The following is a 20,940-nucleotide window of genomic DNA, read 5'->3' as shown; positions in this document are numbered from 1 at the left end:
TTTTTTTTTTTACAAACTGACTTTTGATAGTAGCAAGATTCTTGTTTGAACAGCAAAGCCGACCCTGGTGGTGGAGGAGCAGCAGGTGGGAGAGAGCACGGGAGAGCTGGCCCCACTTGTCTACTGTGAGATGGGGGTCTGTCTGAGATGCTCTTCTCCCCCCACCCCTTACCCCTCACCATCTGTGGCAGTCAGGAGAGCTGACCCCAGGGTCCTAAGAGTGGGTGAGCTGACCGCGTCCCTAGCCATTGGCGGCACTTGGGAGGGTGGCCCTGGTGGAGAGAGTGTAGATGAGCCAGCCCTGAGGGCTAGAGTGCTAGAAAACCGGCCTGCCACTCCTCCGCCTTGAGGTGGTATTGGAGCCCGGTTGGAAGCCCAACCCCTTTCCCTGCTTCCCACCTAGTGGTGTGGAGAGCTGGCCCAGGGCTTGAGATAGGGATCAGGAGAGCTAGCCTCGCCCCCTCAGCGGCTGGCTCAGGTGCTGCTCCTTGCCTGAGCAACACAACGGAACCCATCCCAAGGCTGTGAGAGTGGGCAAGGTGAGCTTCAGTGCTGGGAAGGTGAGCTGGTGGCCGGCACGGGGTAGCTGAGCAGTGCTGGAGGGCTTGTCCTGGTGGTTCGGAAAAGGGAGAGCTGGCATGCTGACCAGCTACCACCCAGGCCCAGATCCAGGGCTCTAAGTTGGCCCATGCCAAAATCTACATCATCTGTGAACAGTTGGGACCCGTGAAAGGCCGGTCCTGCTGATCCAAAGCTGCAGGGTCTCCAGGACACAGGGCAACAGCAGGGCAGCCAGGAGGAGTCCTGGTGAAGCCAACATTGATGGTATCACAGAAGCCAGAGATCTCAAACCAGACCATGAACACTTTACAAGTGAAGATGTGAGGACAGAGGGGTACACTGTGGGACACACTGTGGCACACTGCAGCTTTCACAGTGAGAGGTTTTCTATGCTTGTGTTCTCTCTCTCTCTCTCTCTCTCTCTCTCTCTCTCTCTCTCTCTCTTTCTCTCTCTGTGTTTTATTTTGTGGGGAGGTGGCAAGAGCAAAGGGTGTATATGAGGGGACAGGGAGATGAATGGGACTGGGGTATATGATGTGAAACTCAAAAAGAATCAATAAACAGTTGTTTTTTGTTTTTCTCTGTGTGTGTGTGTGTGTGTGTGTGTGTGTGTTAATTCTTGCTAGAATGTGGCTCGGTTGCTAAAGATGAATGCATGAAGCCCTGGCTTAGAGGATCTAATAAAACCAAAGTGTGGTGGCACATGTCTGTAATCCCCAGCACTTGGGAGGAGGAAGCAGGAAATTCAGGATCAAGATAAAACAACACAAACAAAATAAAACCACAAACAAACAAACAAACACCAGCTATCGTTAGCTTCCAGTTTCTGGAGACGGGCTGAACATTAACATTTATCCTTAAAGGTCTGCGGAATTATGGAGAGGTCCCTCAGTCCTCCCAGTCTCGCTTTCCTCTTCTGTTAGGTCGGGCTATCACAATCCAACCCATCTTTACTCTGATGTGGTTGAATGATCCACCATCCTCACTATGAAAAGTCCACAAATTATAAACATATGTGAGCTTCACATATGCCAGCCTCCACCCACCCCCCTTTTGGGACAGGCCTTTTCCAGGTCTTGCCCACTCAGAAGGAAGGCGCCTTGCATTTCCTGTCAGCACCTAGAACTCACTCCCTCACACTGATAAGTGTACCTTGAGGGGTGAGCCTCGAGCTCCAAGTCTAGAGTTGGGCAAGAAAGAGGAAGGCCCTGCAGTTGGGGGATGGGGGTGGTTAAGGAGCTGAAGCCAAAATCCCCAGTGGCTTTCTTCCTGCCTCTCCTTGGGGCAGGAAGCAGTGGAAAGCTGCAGAGAATTAGTCTGACAAAGGGCCTACTTTGTCTCCCACATCTGCTCCCCAGAGGTGGATTTGCAGCAGCCTCCAAAACTCTTGAATCCTGAGCAGCCACCACCATGGATGGGCCTTGTTGATGAGGGCTCCCAGGCTCTCAGAGCTAGCCCAGGGTAGGGGGACATTAGCTTTGGGGTCCATCTGGTTCAAGTGTGGTTTAGGTTGCCAAGAAGACCTCGGGGTTACTCTGAAGCATGGGGACAGCAGTCAAACCTTAGCCCGGGCGGTGGTGTCACACGTCTTTAATCAGAGCACGAGGGAGGCAGAGGCAGGTGGATCTCTGTGAGTTTGGGGCTGTCCTGGTCTACAGAGCATGTTCCAGGACAGCCAGGGCTACACAGAGAAGTCCTGTTTCAAAAATCAGACAGTTATGTCTTCCCTTAGTGCTGTGGGAAGAAATGTGTGTTCTCAGTGCTCCGCAAAGCCTAATGCGGAATAGGTGGTGTGGGAAGGTGACTTAGTTAGTATCTGGTTCTTGCAAAACTGATGCTGTCCAGCAAGCTGGGAAGGAGTCTGCCTCATCTTATGTACTAGGTCAGGCCTCCCCTGCCCCCCCCCCTTTTCTTTCTTTTATTTCCCCTACAGTTCTGTTTTGCAGCTCGAATGCATGCAGGCATGCATTTTGTTTGTTTATTTAACTGCATGCAGGAAGTATATTGGTAGCATAATGTGGCAGATGGTCTCTGAAAGGTTCCTGGAAGGGTATCAGAAGTCCAGGGTCATTCTTCACTGCAAAGTGATTTTAAAAGCCATCAGGGGCTATATAAGACCTTGTCTCAAAAAGGGAAAAAAAAAAAAAAAAGCTATTGTTAGCTTCCAGTTTCTGGAGCCCTAGGCAAACAATAGCTTCTACCTCTAATTGTCTATATAACCATGAACAAGTCACTCAAGTCACTCACATTCGCTTACTGTCTGCGGGTCTAGCTCCAAGAACTTAGATTCTTGCTACCCTGGACGCAAGCACTGCAGTCAGGAGGGAGCCTGGTGACTGAGCACCCCAGACCACAGGGCTCTGCACAGAAGTTCTGAGTACTCGATGCCACGCCCCTCCTCACTGCATGATTTGTGCTCCCATTCTAGATGTAGAGACTGCCTTCCTGGTGGACATCATCCCCGCCAGCTTTCTCCCACCTCTGCTTGGTCAGAGCTCCATCCACTGAAGCCCCAAGCTGAGCTGTTTTCTGTCGCCTTCCACAGGATTTTTGTCATTTCCTCCCTGATTCTCCCAACCACAAAGAACCATCCTGAGGTTTCCTTGCATGGGGAAGCCCAACCTGGAGGCAGCCCATGGAACATGCAGCTGTGAGCCACTCTGGACATCTGTCTCCTTAGTAACAGAGCATAGGGTGCCTGGGAATAGAGTGGTGAACCTTTTGGGATGGGTTGCCTAGCCAAGGTCTTCCTGGTGCCTAGAGTCAGTCTCTGGCCCTGAGACAAGTCCTTTGCCTCAGGGGCTCAGTTTCCCTGTCTATCAGAAGAGGGGACATCGTAAAACTCCTGAGCTGGTCCTCAGGCTGGGTTTTATCTGCAGATGACAAGTTGTCCTGCCTGCTTTTCCTCTTGGGCATAGATGTGCACATGAAGGGACCTTGGCTAGGAAAGACCTTGGGCCACAGAGATGGATAAGAGGCAGATGGAGAAGCTGATTTCTGCTGGCAGAGAGCCTCCTGTTCAAGCAGTCATGTCTAGCTGCTTGCCTTTTCTAGGATGGTGACCACGCCCTGTTGAAACTGGACTCTGGGTTCAACAGGAGCCTAGATTAAGTCTTTAAAAAACAAACAGGCATTCATTTAATGTGAGTGTATTTGTCTGCATGTATGTGTGTACAGTGTTGGGAATATAACTCAGTTGTTGGGCTTGGAGACAGGGCCTTTATGTGGTAATCTAGCACATCTCACCCCAACCCTGTTTCTAGATCCAGGTCCTCCCAGAGATAGGTAAGGACTTTCTTTCCTTCTCCCTTTTGATGGTCTCAGGCTGTTACAAGGTATTCCAGGCTGGCCTTAAACTTGGTGTGTAATCATAACTTGAATTCATGATCTTTCTGTTAGAGCCAGGTTTAGAGGTGTGTGCCACCATACCCAATGTGTGCCATGTTGGGAATCAACTGCAGAGTGTCATGCATAGTTGGCGGACACGTTGCCAACTGAGCTACATCCCCAACCATTTATAAACTTGGAGGGGCTGAAGAGACAGCTCCGTGGTTAAGAGCACTGGCTGCTCTTCCAGAGGGCATAGGCTTGGTTCCCAGCATCCACACGGCTACTTATAACCATCTATAACTCCAGGGGGTCTCAAGGTCCTCTTCTGGCCTCCACAGGCACCAGGCACACACAAGTCATGTACACACACACACACACACACAAAACAAAACATTCATACCCAGAAAAAGTGAAACAGTCTTCTTTGGGGGGAGGCATTCAAGGCAGGGTTTCTCTGTGTAGCCTTGGCTGCCCCGGAACTCACTCTAAACCAGGCTGGCTTGGAACTCAGAGATCTCTGCCTCTCTTAATGCTGGGATTAAAGGCCTCTTGAACTTCCTCTCTTCCTGTGGAACCATGTTTTAGAAGGACATTTCTGGGCCTGATCTGAGCATCCTGCTGTCATCAAAAGCCGTGTGGCCCCCAAACCTGTATGTGGAAATCCTAACCCCAAGCTGATGGTATTCTGAGGTGTGAGCAGCTACTTGTGGGATATGGGGAAGTCTTGAAAACTGAACCCTCACAACTGGAGTTAATGCCCTTATAAAATAGGCCCAAGGAACACATTGGTCTTTTCTACCATTTGAGGGCACAGCAGAGAGTCATCTATGAAACAGGAAGTGGCTTGCCTCAGACTCAGGATCTGCCAGAGCCTTGCTCTTCGATATCCCAGCCCCTAACGTTGGGAGAGAGGTTTCTGTAGTTCCCAAGCCCCTCCATCCATGAGATTTGTTCTGGCAGCCCAGACAAAGAAACACCCCAAAGCCAAGAAGGCGCTACCAGAGAGCAATGTGTGTGGCCTCCCACAGCATCCTCAACACCCAGCCTTGCCCAGCTCACTCCTTGTCCTCCCCCACAGGAAAGTGGTGATTAGGATGAGGAGCTTGGGGGCAGAGGAAACGTGTTGCTAAGCAGATGTTCCTTTGGGCACAACACTCACCTTGTGCCTACCTTAGGAAAGCCTTTCTGTTCTTAGGTCTGACCCAGTTCCTGTGACTCTGCAAGCTCCAAGGCCAGGGCCCCTGACTTCTGTCCTCCCAGGTCCCCAGACTCCAGCCTTGAACAAATGGAAGCCTAGCTCAAGGTTGGGGAATTCTATCTGGGTTTAACTGACCCCAGATGCTGCCTTGAGTAGGGAGAACCCAAGGGAGGGAGGCAGGGGCATGCCTGTTTCCCACAAAGACTCAGGGCAAGAGTCTCACTTGCAGACTTATGCACACGGATGGAGAAGCGAAGAACTCCAGGGATGGCAGAGAGGCAAGGTCCCCCACGTGGAGGCACACCCATTCCCTCTCCCACAGGCTGGGCCAGATGGTGCAGGCAGCTGAGGGGAGACTCTTTGCTCCCACCTTCCCCCATTGGCTCTAGCAGGAGCTGGATTTATTTCCACACGAGAGACATGTGGAGAAAAGCCTTCTTCACAGGCAGTGCTGGGGCTCAGGAAACATTTTTAATCCAGTAGAATCACAGTTGTAGCATTATGGAGCCTTTAGCAGGCTGCCGGATACCAGACTCTCAGCGGCCTGGCACCCTGGAATGCTAGAAAAGTGAGTCACAGGATTTTAGGTTTTGAAATCATGCTCTCCAACACTGGAGCCATAGGCACATGTGGCTTCAGGGTATTTGGAATGTGACTAGCCCGTGTGTTCTAAGGGTAGAACACATAGGTTTCTGAAGACTTTAAAATAGCTCACTGATTATCTTTGTGTTTGTGTGTGTGTGTGATTTTCCTTTTTTCTCCCACCTAATGCTTCTCAAATCCAGAATCCAGAAAAGATTTTGTTCATGGTATCTCATGTGGAGTTTTTGTTTTGTTTTGATGTGCCTTTTTGAGGCAAACCATCTCCCCTAACTCTGTCTTTAAAACAGCCCCCACAATGTTTGAAATCCCGGGTCCATGAATCCCCTCTGTGATATGTCTTCCAGATGGCTCATCCACCCGCCCACCTAGTCACCTTCTACCATGAAGTCTCAGATGGCTTTCTGTGAGCATCAGAGACGGTCAGAACCTGACCTTGTGCTAGGTTTCAAATCTTTACATCAGACTGAGCCTTGGACACTTCATGCCTCTCATTCACAGGCCCAGTCTGCTTCCTCCTCTCCAGGGAGCCACTGGTCTCCAAGCTGCAGAGCATCCCTCAACACATGTCCTCAGTGGTGGGCACCAGGGAGTCCTCAGGTGGGCCCTCTGCTTCTCATGAACCTCTCTGCTGTTCTTTCCTTAGTAGAACCAGTCCCAGGATGCCAGGAAGAGGTTAGGGTACTTCAGGCCTCTTTATTCATCTATAGTCTCATTTTTTTCTCCTTGGCAAACCAGCTGGCCCTTGGGAATCTCCAGAGTCTACTGGCTGCTGGCTCCAGGAAGGCCTGTGAAGACAGGTGGGGTTGGGTAAAAATAACATTCGTGAGGGTAGCTATGGCAGGCAAGGTGCTAAGCGGTTTCCCAATTCCTCATTTACTCTCCTCGGTGATGCTACGGAGAAAACCATCATCCTTGTTCTACCAATAAACAGTGGAAGCAAGGCAAATGCCTGTAGGTGAGGGTTGGCCCTGGATTCCAAAAAGAAGACCAACCATTCGGCCTCAGTTCTAAGCCCTGGCTGAGGGCAGTTTGCAGGGAAAGGGTTGAGAGCTGTGGGGAATATGTATGTACCTTGAGTGTGACTGCATATGCCTTGTGTGCTCCGTGTGGACATCCTCGTCATGTCCCTCACTTTCCCCTACCTAGTCTCCAACTCTTATTCCATCTCACATCAACCCTGCAGAGGATTTTGGGATGACAAGAACGCTCACATTGAGGCAGGTAGGCTAACACAAAGGGCTAACCATATTGCTGGTCCCAGGGCTAACTTTCCATCAGTGTCCACACTGCTCCCTTATGATATCTCCCCAAGGACCCAGAAATAGCATCTATACTTGACACTAGTTAGTCATCAGAGAGGAAGGAGAGTCAGTTGAGAAAATGCCTCCATGAGATCCAGCTGTAAGGCATTTTCTCAATTAGTGATCAAGGGGGGAAGGCCCAGCTCATAGTGGGTGGTGCCATCCCTGGGCTGGTACCTTGAGTTTTATAAGAAAATAGGCTGAGGAAGCCATGTGGAGCCAGCCAGTAAGCAGAAGCCGTCCATGGCCTCTGCATCAGCTCCTGCCTCCATGGCCTCTGCATCAGCATCAGCTCCTGCTTCCAGGTCCCAGTCCTGCTTGCGTTCCTGTCCTGATGCTTCCTCCAGTGATGAACTATAATCTGGAAGTGTAAGCCAAATGAACCCTTTCCTCCCCAATTTGCTTTTTGGTCATGGTCTTTCATCGCAGCAATAAAACCCTAAGACCCCCGGACTAAGGTCTGCTTTATGCCAGTGGTGCTCTGACAGATTCCTATCCTCCCTGGTCTTTGTTTGTTTGTTTGTTTCTTTCTTTCTTTTTCGAGACAGGGTTTCTCTGTATAGCTCTGGCTGTCCTGGAACTTTGTAGACCAGGCTGGCCTCGAACTCAGAAATCTGCCTGCCTCTCTTTCTTTTTCTTAAAAAAGTTTTTTGTTAGGTAGTGGTGGCGCACGCCTTTAATCCCGGCACTCAGGAGGCAGAGGCAGTTGGATCTCCGAGTTCCTGGCCAGCCTGGTCTACAGATCGAGTGCCAGGACAGCTGGGGCTGCACAGTGAAACCACGTCTCAAAAACCAAAAGCCACCCACCCACAAAGCCTTCAATTGTATCCCATCTACAAGATATACAGGGACAAAGATGGAGCTGAGAGGGAGGGAATGGCCAACCAATGACTGGCCCAAATTGAGACCCATCCTATGGGCAAGAACCAATCCCTGACACTATTAATGACACTGTTATGTTTGCAGACAGGATCCTAGCATACCTGTCCTCTGAGAGGCTCCACCCAGCAGCCAATGGAAAGAGATGCAGAGACTCCCAGCCAACCATTAGATAGAGCTCAGGGAGCCTTGTGGAAGAGTTGGGGGGAAGGATTAAGGGGCCCAGAGAGGGCAGGGACTCCACAGGAAGACTAACAGAGTCAACTAACCTGGATCCTTGGGGGCTCCCAGAGACTGAATTGCCAACCAAAGAGTGGCATGGGCAGGACCTAGGCCCCCACCCCCAAACATGTAGCAAATGTGCAGCTTGGTCTTCATGGTTCCCCAACAACAGGAGAGAGGGTCTATCCCTGACCCTGTTCCCTGCCTGTGGATCCTGTTCCCCTAGCTGGGCTGCCTTGTCTGGCCTCAGTGGGAGAGGGTGTGCCTAGTCCTGCAGTGGCATGATGTGCCTGAGTGGGGTGGTACCCAGATGGCGGCTCCCCTTTCTCAGAGAGGAGGAGGGGGAACTGTGTGAGTGGGGGAGGGGGAGGTGATACTGGAATGTTAAGTGAATAAATTAACAAAACAAAACAAAACCAAAAAACCAAGCCAAGCCAAAAGCCAACAAGAAGTTTATTTTATGTCATGAATGTTTTGCCTGCATGCATCCATATAGACCATGCCCAGTGCCCATGGAAACCTGAAGAGGGTGGGTGCAGCATCCATGGGTACTAGGAACTGAACTCCAGACCTCTGAAAGAGCAGCAAGTGCTCTTACAGCAGAGCCGGCTCTCCAGCCCTCTCTGTTTCTTTAAGGAGAACTGGAGTAGTTCAGAAGTCAGAAACTCAGCCGCTAATAGGCTCAAGCGGAATTATGCAAATCAATGATATGAGCTGGGGTGGGGGGTGTGGCTTAGTGGCAGAGAGCCTGTCTAGTGTGTGTGAGGCCCGGTAGGTATCCCACCCTTTAGCCCCCACTGTACAACAAAACAAAGACGTGCTAAAGGCTGGAATGTTAACTCAGTTGGTAGGACACTTGCCTAGCATGCATCAAGCCAGGGTTCCAGGGGATTGGATTTCTCAGCAAGGTGTGATGGCATAGCACATTACCACTTAAGAGGTAGAGGAGGGAGAACTAAAGTTCACAGTTATTCTACACCACACAGCTAGGTTGAGGCCAGCCTTGACTACAGGAGGCCCTGGCAGCCTGCTCTCCCTTCTGCAGCCTAGATAGAGGCTGGGCTCCTCCACCTGGCCCTGTCCTCAGGGAACCTTGAGCCACTTGCTGATAACAGTCACTTAGAAACCGCTGGCCCCTGAGAGTGTTTTTCTTTGTCTTTGTCAGATTATAATTGGAGCAGAACAATAGCAGTGTTAAAGGGGGAATTACGGACGGACTTGCAGATGCTGGCTCTCTTCATTTCTTCCCTCCCCTCATCTTCCATCTCAAAACAAACTTTGGTTTCCAAAACATTTCATTTCATATTCATTCTCCATTGGATTACCTGCTCATTCTACAGGGTGTCTCCATTTGCTTAGTAGGTATCAAGTTCTTCCAGTCCTTGCCACTTGAGTCTCTCTCTGTCCATGTGTCTCTGACTCTGTCTCTCTGTCTCTGTCTCCTTCTCTCTTGGGTGTGGGGTTGGGGGAGGGGAGCTGTTGCACCATGTGCCATGTGGTCAACGCTGTAATTATGGTGACCATGTTCTCCAAACCACAATCAGGTCACGTGGTCTGACACAGGCTATTTTCTGCCTCCACTGCAGTCCAAACATGAAATCATATGTAGTTATACATTCATCAAATCACCTTTAATTTCTTTTTAAAAGGCAAATGACATGACATTTGGATTATCCTTGACAAATCCCACTATCCACAGAAAATCATTAAAACCATGAAAAGGGCCTGCACAGGCCTCTGGGAAGAACAAGGTTTCCTGGATGAGGCATTGTGGATCTTAAGAGTTGGAGGCTGAACAGGTTTGCGGAGGGAGAAAGAAGGTGGTGAGGGTCTATTCTGCACAGGACCTGCTCTCCCAGCTTAGGCTCTGGGGAAGCTGACTGAAGAGGCAAGGGTGCTTGCTTGTTTTTGTGAGTTTTGTTTCATTTATGTGAGTCCAAGGACCCTCTTCCTAGCCCACAGACAGTGCATTGTATCTGCCTATGTATTTACATGGCTCTCTTTGCAGTAGCTAATACTGTATATTAGCCTATAAAAGGCCTTCCCTTTCTTTCTTTTCTTTCTTTTTTTTTTTTTTGGTTTTTCGAGACAGGGTTTCTCTGTATAGCCCTGGCTGTCCTGGAACTCACTTTGTAGACCAGGCTGGCCTCGAACTCAGAAATCCGCCTGCCCCTGCCTCCCGAGTGCTGGGATTAAAGGCGTGCGCCACCACGCCCGGCTAGGTTTACCTTTCTTGCTCATCCCTCCTCCCTGCCAGGACTATGTAAGAAAGACTCTAAAGGAGAGAAGACTATATGAACAAAGGCGTGGACATCAGTGGGCATTCTGCAGGTAGACAGGGCACTGGCCATATGCCTCGTGCTATGCAGGGCACTGAGCCTCCAGTGGGGTTCCCAAGTCAGTCTACCTCCCCTGACCTTGGACTAGAGAGGAGAGCTGGGTAGCTGGCAGGCACCAGGAGGGTATGAGGAAGGAATGGGAAGTGTACACCAGAAGGCCTATGCTGTGTCAGGGGTTTAGGAAAAGCCCACTGAAGTTTAACCTGAGGCCTAGAGGATCATCATCCTTCAGCCAGCATTTATATAGTGCTCACCGCACGACAGATACCACACGAAGGGCTTTTCATATTTAATTCTCACACAGCTCTCCAAAGCACCAACCCTTATTACCCACACTGCAGAGATGAGAAAACAGTATAGACAGGTTGAGAAGGTAACCTTGGCCACATAGTTTAGCTGTGCCAGAGTCCGGAAAGACTGGCCTTGGGACATTCCTTTAACAAAAATCAGCAGCCTGGGGGCTAGGCTTTATGTCAAATGTCTTTGATCCCAGCACTCTGGAGGCATAAACCAGCCTGGGCTATAGAGCACATTCCAGGCCAGCCAAGGCTACACAGTGAGACTGGGTCTCAAAATAAATAAATGACCAGGCAAAGTGGAGGGCGGGGCTCTGTTCACTGAGGACCAGGAGGTAGCGAACAGACACACCCAGGCAAGATGCTTATCCTTGGAGGGTGGGAAACTAAGCTGGTGGTTGTTTTCTGTAGGAATTGGGCACTACGAAGAGGGAAGGGTGGAGCAAGGTAGAACTGATGCAGGAGAAAGGATTTGGGAAAGAAAAACCACCTGGAGGCAGGGGGAATGGGAGGGCTCATAGATGAGAGGTGTGGGGAAGAGCCTGAGGGAGCCGTGAGTTAGTTCAACCTCTGCCTTGCTAAGATGGAGCAGATGAGAAGCAGGAACAGCTAGGAGGTCTCAAGCCTGCAGTGGGGGTCCCTGGGCCTGAGGAGTGGTCATAAGGGTAGAAAGGGGTAGAATATCAGGAACTATTAGAACGTAGATCCTAGGGCTGGAGAGATGGCTCAGTGGTTAAGAGCACTAGCTGCTCTTCCAGAGGACCTGAGTTCAAATCCCAATCACCCACAGGGCAACTAACAGCTTCCTGTAGTTCCAGATAACATGACACCTTCATACAGACATACATTCAGGCAAAGAGGAAGGGAGGAAGGGAGGGAGGGAGAAAAGGAAGGAAGGAAGGAAGGAAGGAAGGAAGGAAGGAAGGAAGGAAGGAAGGAAGGAAGGATGTAGAAAGCCAGCTGCAGTGGTGCATGCATGCCTTTAGGCCCAGCACTCAGGATGGAGGCAGAGGTTGGTCTCTGTGAGTTCAAGGTCAGCACTGGTTACAGAGCTACACAGCAAAACAACAACAATGACAACAACAAATCAAACACACAGGACACCCAGCAAACTGGAAGGCTTCTGGCTCAGCTTAGGAAGCAGAAGTTTGTTTGTTTTTTGTTTGTTTGTTTTTCGAGACAGGGTTTCTCTGTGTAGTCCTGGCTGTCCTGGAACTCACTTTGTAGACCAGGCTGGCCTCGAACTCAGAAATCTGCCTGCCTCTGCCTTCCAAGTGCAGGAAACAGAAGTTTTGAAGAATCAGAGATGTTGCCAGAGACATGGGGTCACCAAACTTACAGGCTGGTCCTCCAAGCCTGCTTTGGATGTGTCCTTGACCTCACTGGCTGCCCTCCGCCTCATTTCCCATGAGGAGACTTCTCTTTACAGCAGCAGGTCCTCAGGACTACTCTAAGCCCCGGCTGCCCCCAGCCGCTCCTGAGCTCCTGACACTCTTTTCTGAGTCAGCCTTTCCTTCCTGCTTCCTCTGCCAGGCTCCACGCAGCTTTTCCAGAACCACTTCCACATGGTCCCGGCGAATCGTTCCTCCCATTAGAAAAGTCCACCTTCCTTCCCCAGCCTCACCGGGCTGCTGTTCTTCTCATCCAGTTTGAAGGCTGACTTCCCAGAGCCCCCACCTCCAGGTTTCTCTGTGTAGCCCTGTAGCTCACTCTGTAATGTAAAGCAGCAGGCTGGCCTGGAACTCAAAAGAGATTCATCTGCCTCTCCTTCCCGATTGCTGGGATTAAATGCTTGCGCCACCACTGACCAATAGTCCCTCAATCTGGAGAAGCCATAGTCCTTGCCCTTAACGGGGGTCGGGGGTTGCTCATGCTCACTTAAACCCTTTCAACACCTTGATAACACCTTGATCCTACTGCCTCTACTTCCCGAGTGCTGTGGAATTATAGGTATGCACCATATATGCAATGCTGGGGGGGGGGCGAGCCCCGGGTACCCTGCCCTCTAAACAACTCTGCTGACCAAGCTGAATCCTCAGATCATAGCTGAGCATAAACTTGTGTCCTTTTCAACCCTGCCCCTCCCACAGTTTCTAGAATACAGATCATGCTTACAGGGCTGCACGCTGATGGAGTGGACCTTCTTGACTGACCCAAGCCTCAGCCTGTTTTCAAGGACTTCATGCTGCCTGCTATGGAAACTCAGATTGCCAAGAATTTGCTGGTCTATGCTGTTTTCCCCGGCCAAATTGGTAGTGGCTGCAATATGTACTTGGGTCACGTCCTGTCCATACACAGCCTGCTCTGTCCCTGTCTTCAAGTTCAGTCCCGTTCGACTACACTCCTTCCAGAGGTATAACATGGGCACATATAGGAGGCAGAAAGCCGGTACTTTCTTAGCTCCTAGACCAGCATCTCCTCGTGTTTAGGCCTCAGCACCTCCACCCCCGGGAGGAGACACAAGTAGACTTAACCAGGGAGGGTACCTGATGCCACTGGGGACATTCGATGGGCCTGTCCTGAACCCAGTGCCAGCTGCCTTCTCTGAACTCTTCAATTTCCTCGACGACTCAGTTGTTTGTTTGTTGTTTTGTTTGTTTGTTTTTTTTTCAGTTAAGAGTCCTGAGCCTCTGATGGTGTTGGCGAGTCCAGGCTGTTGTTTCTCGTGGCCTCAGTTTGCCTGGTAGGAGGTCCTTCAGGACCTTTAAGGGCTGTTAATACATACCCTCCCTGGAACCTTTCTCTCCCCTGCAGTTTTACTGGCAGGCTGAGGGCTGGCAGGCCTCTCTGGGCTGAGAATAAATCTTAGCACTAGCTGCTAAGGGCTTTCAGTATAGTATAGGAGACTCAGTGTTCCCATCTGCTTAATGGGAGAAACCTGGTCTAACTCGCAGGGTCTTTGAGATGGATGGACGCGTTGAGGGTGAAGGACAGGACAGGTGGGAGAAACTTTTGCACAAGGCCATGTACCTCCTTTGTCTGCTTGCTCTATGCCACAGAGGGGACTGACTTAAGCTGAGGACAACTTGTTGAGGGAGATGACATTTTAGTAAACAATAAAATCAGTACATGAATCAGATCCACAGAGTAAGGGGAATGCAAGAGTGTTCCAGTCAGAGCAAGGGCGTGTGGGTGTGAGTGTGAAGTCCTGCCCTGGAGGGGTCACACGGACAGGTACCTGTTGTCGCTAGCCAGCTGTCTGAGGAGGCCCTGGAGGGTTGCCACCCGCAAGCAGGACAGAACCCGCAGCCCCGGGGCCCAGCCAGAGAGATTACAGGCCGTAAGTCGCAGCGAGAGCGAGTCTTTGTCCCCCCCCCTTCCCTCTGCCGCCTCTCCGACCCCCAGTGCCGGTCCCTCCCTGACCCCAAATAACTTGTTGGCTTCCCCAGGGCTTTGTTTGCTCGGGGTCATCGCCTCCGGGACCCTGGCCGCGGCGCACCGCCCTCGCGGGTCCCGCGCCTGACACCCCTCGGGCCGGGGCCCCCGCCCCCTACCCGCTCCGAGACCGGGGTCAAAGGCAGCCCGCGTCACGTGGTCGCCGAGCAGCACCGAATCGGCCGGGAGAGCCGAGGGAGAATCCGGGTGGAAGCGAGAGATCCAGCCCGGCTCGCGGCGCCCGGTCCCGCCCCGGCGCCCGCCGGGCCCCCGCAGCGTGCGCGCCCCGCGCCGCCGGATCGAGCCCCGCGCACGGCCACGGCGGGGGAGGTAGGCGCGGGCCGAGGGAGGCGGGCGGCCCGGCAGCCTTGTGCGCGCTCCCCACGGGCGGGGGCGCGGGCGCGGGCGCAGCGCGGCCAGCAAGGGGTTAAGCCGGCCCGCAGCCCGCCTCGCGCACGCCCGGGACCGGCGGCCGCGCGGCCACCCGCGCCGCTTCCCCCCGGCGTCCGGGCCGAGGCAGGTAAGAGGCCGGAGGGCCGGGCGGCCGGCGTCCCGGGGCCGAGCGCTCGCAACCGGGGCACGGCGTGCAGGCCGCGCGGGGGCCCGAGCGGCCCCGGTGCAAGTTTGGTGCGCGCGGGCGCCGGGCGGGTGGTGGGAGGACAAAGGGGTGGGGGCCTCACGGGGCCGGGCGGGCCGGGGTGCGGGCCGGGCAGCGCGGCAGCTGTAGGTCACGGATAATGTCACCCACGAGGAATGCCCCCTCCCCCTCCCCGGCTCTCGAACAGGGGAAACTTTTGTCTGGCATGGGAGGGGGCTAGAGGCCGGGTCCCAGCTTTGGGAAGTGGCGAAGGCGGCCGGACCGGTTTTCTCCGGGGCCCTGAGCGGCCTGCCTGGTCCCCAGCTCCCCTCCTCCCTCAGCTTCTCGGAACCGGGACTCTAGCATTTGGCCAGCGTGAGGAGGGGACGCCTGTAGGACGTGGGGGTCTGAGGGCTGCCAAGAAGCTAGGACTCATCCATCACCTGGCTCTTGCGTGCCAGGATCCCTACAGATCCTACCTCCCACTGTTGGTCCTCCGTCCTGCCCCTAGGCGAGCTTGGGGGACATTCTGGAGCAGTATTATTACCCTGTGGACTGAGAGCTAGACAGACCTCGGTGTTCGTCGCTACCCAGCTATGTGACCTTGAGCAGGTTCCTTACTTTCTCTAGCCTCTTGTTTCCTCACCTGTAAAATGGGTGTATCTGTCAGAGTTGGGATGAAGCCAGGGTGTGGGACCTCGGAAAATGTTGGCATGCTTCTATTCAACAAGTGTTCAGTTGCATGTCGCCGTGTATGCCGGGCACTGGGCTAGTTCACTGCTTTACATAGTTTCCTTTACAGAATTTCCCCACATTACTTTTAGGCACATTTTACAAAAGGGGAAACTGAGGCACTGAATGGAAAAGGACAGGAAGGTAAGAAGTGGGAGCTGGGATTTGTCCCCTCTCCCAGTTCTTATATACCAGGTACAGAGCCCCACTAGGGCCTTCGATGTGACTGGGTTTATAGTTTCAGTTTTAGTTGAATCTTTGCCCCATCACCCTTCCCCCAGGTGAGGCACCTTTCTCTCTGGCACTTGCCTGGGTGAGGTTCCATGCCCTTGTTCTGTTAGGCTGGGAAGCGGGAGCAGGAGGGGAGGTCAGTTGGAGCCTGTGATCTGAGCTTCGAGATGGTCCAAGTTCCGTTGCTGGCCAGGTCCTGGTAGGAAAGGTCTCCCTGTGTGGGTGGTGGTTTAGGGAGGAGGAGTCTTGTCTCCCTGGCTCCAACTGGGGACAGCTGGTGGCTTTGTCAACAGACTTTTCCCTAGCGCCCAGGAGACCTGCAGAGCCTTTATCATCTCCCTTTAGACCTGTCACTTTCAGATCAACAGGGGGTAAGAGGTTGGGCTCAAGAGCAGAACCCTTGGGCAGAAAGAGACCTAAGGTCAAGGATTTATGTCCTAAATGTCTGAGTGACAGGGTCCACTGCCAAAGAGTCAGGCCTTGATACCTTAGTCTTAAAGGTCCTTGGAGCTAGTATGAAGATGGGTGGACTTTGAGCCAACGTCAAGATTGCAGAATCCCCATGGAGATTCCTGTCTTTGTGTACCCCAGGAGTCCAGCTAGAGCAGTACTGGGCACCTTTTTAGCCTCTCAGGAAAGACCCCACTAGTGACTGAAGACTGGCTCAGATTCCCACTGCTTTTCCTGTGCTGGGCAGGCCCAGCCTTTTGGGGTGTTGTGGGGGTAGGGTGGGGAGGGATGATATCATCTGATTACCAATCAAGCTCTGATTGGGGAGATGGGATACGAATTGCTAATTAATGACATCTTGAAACCTTGGATCCACGGCTAGTGTGATGGGTGCGGTGGGTTCTTGGGGGTGGGCGGTTCTAACTGCTCCAAGGCCCTCCAGCCCAGAGTGTGGGATTTACACGATTCACAGGCTTTCCTTAGGCCCTGGGAATAGAGAGCTCTCCCCGGCTGACATCACTGTCAGCTTGTAGGAACAAGAATGGAAATTCCGCCACTTAGCCACTTAGCTCTGAAAAGCGAGGGATTAAGTCGAGGGCTGGAAGGACTGGAAAGGGTCCCGGGGGCTGGGGCTGTCCCTTGTTATGTGGTCAGACTTAACTTGTTTGTCAATGTGATCAGAGAGCAGAGGCTTCTGGGAGAGTCAACAGGTAAAGGAAGTCAGCTACAGAGAGATGGCGAGGGAGAGCCTCCTGTCAGGGGGTGTGCAGGGAGAAGTCTTCAGACTGAGAGGTCGAGGTCGGGACGCCAAGAGAGAATGTGAGAGAGACAGTCTCTCTCTGCCCTGGCCTTGGGGGCCCCCGCTTCGCCTCTGCTTTGGGCCCTGCAAGGCAGAACCAGACCCAGACTTAGAAATCTCTTGGGCTTGCTCAGACTTCTACTAGGTTGGAATTTGTTTTGGGTATGGCTTGAAATAACAGGACTATTTGGAGGACTTGGACATTCTTGACTTGAGATGGGGAGTCTGGGTAATTTTTGAAATCCGTATGGAAAAATTTTTGTTTGGCCGGTGTGTGTGTGTGTGTGTGTGTGTGTGTGTGNGAGAGAGAGAGAGAGAGAGAGAGAGAGAGACAGTGTGTGTGACAGGGGACATGAAACAGGGGTGAAGACTAGAGAGGGCAGACAGGGATCAGGGGAAGGATGGCAGTGAAGCAGGGTGTCATAGGGTGGGTGATCGGCAGTAGATGATGCTCTCAGGACAGTGTGAGGCAGAGCTTCCTGCTTGATGATGTCAGCAAAGGTTCCTAGAGGAGGAAGCATGTGAGGATTCAGGCCCTCAGACAGGACAGTGGGTACCAGACTGGACTGTGGAGGCTCACAGCACCCTGCTCCCGAATTTGGGTTTTATGCTGTAGCAGAGAAGACAGAAGGTTGTAAACAGCTTGTTGCTTTGTGTCAGGCATGGTGCCAGGCCCTTACAGACACCCCATTGACTTCTTACAATACCCCTGCAGAGTAGCTGCTGCCGGCCACCCCACCCTACCCTATTTGTAGGTTGGGGAAATGGAGGCTCAGAGGGGATAGTCACTTGACAGTGTCAGGATTTGAACCCAAACCGTTCTGGTTCTGTGCCACCGAGTTGCCCTTCTCAGAGTCATTTGGCCAAGGATGGTGGCAAGAGTGGCAGGCAGGGTGGAGACCAGAAGATCGACCGCTTGCGGCCCAGCAGAGTCAACCTAGCTCAGGCCAACTTGGGCTGAGGCTGACGGTAGGAGAGGGGCTGCAGGATCTTGTAGCTGCCTTGGGGTCTGCCAAGGTTTGGGGAAGGGTCCCAGCAAATTCACTGCTTTTGAAGCCTTGGAAAGCTCCTATGAGGCAGATGCCGTAGGCTGGTCAGCCGTGTAGGATTTTTTTGAGATCAGAGACAACAGAAAGGTCAGGTCTGGGGCATCTAACCTGGGAAAAGACTGCCCGAGGACAGGGGAGAGCCTCATTGCTAAGTGTCTGCAGGAGGAGAGCCTGCTGAGGATGTGGGAGGAGGAACCCGCAGGGTCAGGATTGGGTGGTTGCTTTCAGTTCCCTTTTTGCCTGAGAACACAGAGGTAGGGTAATACTCGCTCACTTTCAGCCCCGCTCTTCTTTCTCATGGCTCTTGAAGTGGCCTTTCCTGTGCAGCTCAGGAAGTACCAATACCCACAGGTTCACACGCATGGCTCCTCCTAGAGTCCCTGTTCTCTGAGGACACCCAGTCCAGCCTTCTTCCAATAATACTGGTTTTCTTTTCTTTTCCTTTCTTTTCTTCTGTTTTCTTTTCTTTTCTTCTTTTCTTTTTTTTTTAATATTTATTTATTATTATACATAAGTACACTGTAGCTGACTTCAGACGTACCAGAAGAGGGTGTCAGATCTCATTATGGGTGGTTGTGAGCTACCATGTGATTGCTGGGATTTGAACTCAGCACCTTCGGAAGAATAGTCAGTGCTCTTAACTGCTGAGCCATCTCTCCAGCCTCCCTTCTTTTCTTTTCTTTAATGTTCTCTAACTTTTGTTTCTGTTTCACGTGTTATGGATGTTGTGCCTGAATGTATGTCTGTGTACCACATGTGTGTTAGTCTTCTGGGATGGGAGGTAGAGAGTGTTATCTCAGGAACCATCCAGGGCCTGGCCTGCTGAGGGCTTGGCTTTCACTCCCACAGTGAGATCAGCTTCTCCATCTCCATCTGCGAGCAGGTACTTCTTCCATCGTGAGTTTCGAAAGGGGCTTCTGGGTCTGTGGGCTTAAAGGTGAGGAGTGGGGATGGGGTGAGGGCGTTTGGCATGGTTGTCCCCCCCCCTCCTTGAGGCAGAGGTTAAAAGAGGTTATCCCCATCCTTGAGGGCTCTAGGGGATTCAGTCTCCTTCCCTGGGGCCTGTTCTGATGTCTGTTCACCTGTTCACCACTCTGGTTTCTGGAGTTTGGGACTCAGTAGAAGAGTGGATGTGTCTTAGAGCTAGAGACAGTATGCTACCAAAGCTCTTTCCTCCAGACGGAAGGGACCACGCTAAGTTGCTCTATGGCTTGTTACTTTGATATGGGCTGGGTTAATCAAAATTGAAAATGTGCATGGTGACTAACACTTGATTAAGTATGGAGGGGGCTCCACTATGTAATGGCAGTCAGTGCCCTATGTCCCATGCCCCTCAACCACTGAGCAGAGCAGAGCTTCTTTTTCCTTCCTCCAGCTGTGTCCCTCATCCCTCCCCTCCCTTCTGCTCACGGTGAGGAGGCTGTGAGGCTGCGGCTCAGGTCTTTTTCCTTTCTTCCGAGCCTCCAGCCTCTTCCCTGGTGAGCGGCTCTGGGGTCTCACTTCTCCCGTGTAGACATCCTGACTCTCATGGCTGCCATTGCCTGTGCTCGCCAAGTTCATGGAACCTGTTGGCTGGCCCCTCCGGGGAGAGGGTACCCTTTTATCCTTGGTTTGAACTCTGGTTTACAGAGGCACCTGAGCTTTTCCCTCTGTGCTCCAGAAGCAGAAGCTGACTGGGGCTTGTTTCCAGAAGGGCGAGCAGCTTTCTGGAGCAGAATCCAAAGTTGTGGGTTCAAATCCCAGTTCTTTTCACGACTAGATTTAGCCGCTAGCTAGTTCCTAAATCTGAGCATTGGTTTCCCCAACTGCACAACAGTAATCAGGATATTCATTTTGGGCCTGGGAGATTGCTCAACTGAGTCAAGGCATTTGCCACCATTCCTGGTGATATGAGTTAGATCCTTGGGGTCCCACATGGTACAAGGAGAGGACCAACTCCTACAAGTTGTCACCTGACCTCCACACATGGCACAAACATACACTCCCTCACACCCACTCTCATAGATTCTAAATGTAAAACAAAACCAGAAATAAAACCCCAAACTCCTCCTTTGGAAGGGATGGTTGGTTTACAGCATCCAGCAGGCAGGAGCTGTTCAGAGTAGCAGGAGTCGCTTTTTACTGTAGAAGATGGGAAGTGCAGGTAAGGAAACTGAGTCCCGAGTGAATGCTAGGGCGCTTACATGGCCTGCTGTGGCTGTGGCCATGGCTGTGGCTATGGCCGTGGCCGTGGCTGTATCTTAGAAGCTGGGCAGGATTTCCTCTCTGTGTCAATGCCTCTGCTTTCTCTCTTCCATCCTCCACCCAGGTTAAGGGACTCAAGTCCCATCTCCTCCCTGGTGACCATATTGAGTGTCTTAAGCTTGGGCCAGGTGAGTTGGGCAGGTGGGCTTATGGTGGCTCTCATGACCAGGGACCCATCTCCTACTGCCTGGACTGTGGGCTTGGAGCTTCCAGGAGGGAAGGATGAAGGCTCGGTGGCAGGGGGAGGTGACAGACAGGGTAGGAGAGACTTAAGGCAGTAGTGAGGTCCACACCAAGTGAAGGCTGAAAGTAAGACTGAATACCAGACAGCCTGGGGCCAGGTTCCTGCTGTCACTTCTGCTTACGGAGCCTTGGGCCAGGAGTTCAGTTCTTCACCTGTACAAAGGGACTGCAGCTGTCCTTTGAAGCATTTTAACTGCAGACAAGTTTTGGTTGCATATGGTTGTTGAGACTCTTTTTTTTTTTTTTTTGGATATGGTCTCTCCGCTGGTTGGCCTATAACTAATTTTTACTGGCCTGGAAATTTCAGTGATCCTCCTGCCTTTACTTTCTGAGTGTTGGGATATAGCCACATATATACACAGATATAGCCACCATACCTAGCCTTTTTCTTTTCTTTTCTTTTCTTTTCTTTTCTTTTCTTTTCTTTTCTTTTCTTTTCCTTTCCTTTCCTTTCCTTTCCTTTCCTTTCCTTTCCTTTCCTTTCCTTTCCTTTCCTTTCCTTTCCTTTCTC

General features: G+C 52.0%; 1 protein-coding gene across 2 annotated transcripts in view; it reads left to right on the top strand.

Annotated features, from left to right (window-relative positions):
- Positions 1 to 14,383: 14,383 nt before the first annotated feature.
- The window catches only part of Ndst1 (N-deacetylase and N-sulfotransferase 1), a 65,440-nt gene continuing 58,883 nt past the window's right edge, over positions 14,384 to 20,940 (top strand). Inside the window, exon 1 of one of the 2 annotated variants that reach the window (XM_029546779.1) lies at positions 14,384 to 14,434. The gene's annotated coding sequence lies outside the window, so the exon portion shown is untranslated. Of the gene's footprint in view, positions 14,435 to 14,525; positions 14,625 to 20,940 lie in introns of those variants that run through there. The other variant, XM_029546777.1, reaches the window with a different exon arrangement.

The sequence above is a fragment of the Mus pahari genome, chromosome 15, assembly GCF_900095145.1.
Source record: "Mus pahari chromosome 15, PAHARI_EIJ_v1.1, whole genome shotgun sequence".
Lineage (NCBI taxonomy): Eukaryota > Metazoa > Chordata > Mammalia > Rodentia > Muridae > Mus > Mus pahari.
Note: the sequence above shows the minus strand (reverse complement) of the source record. Positions and strands in the feature narration are given on the sequence as shown.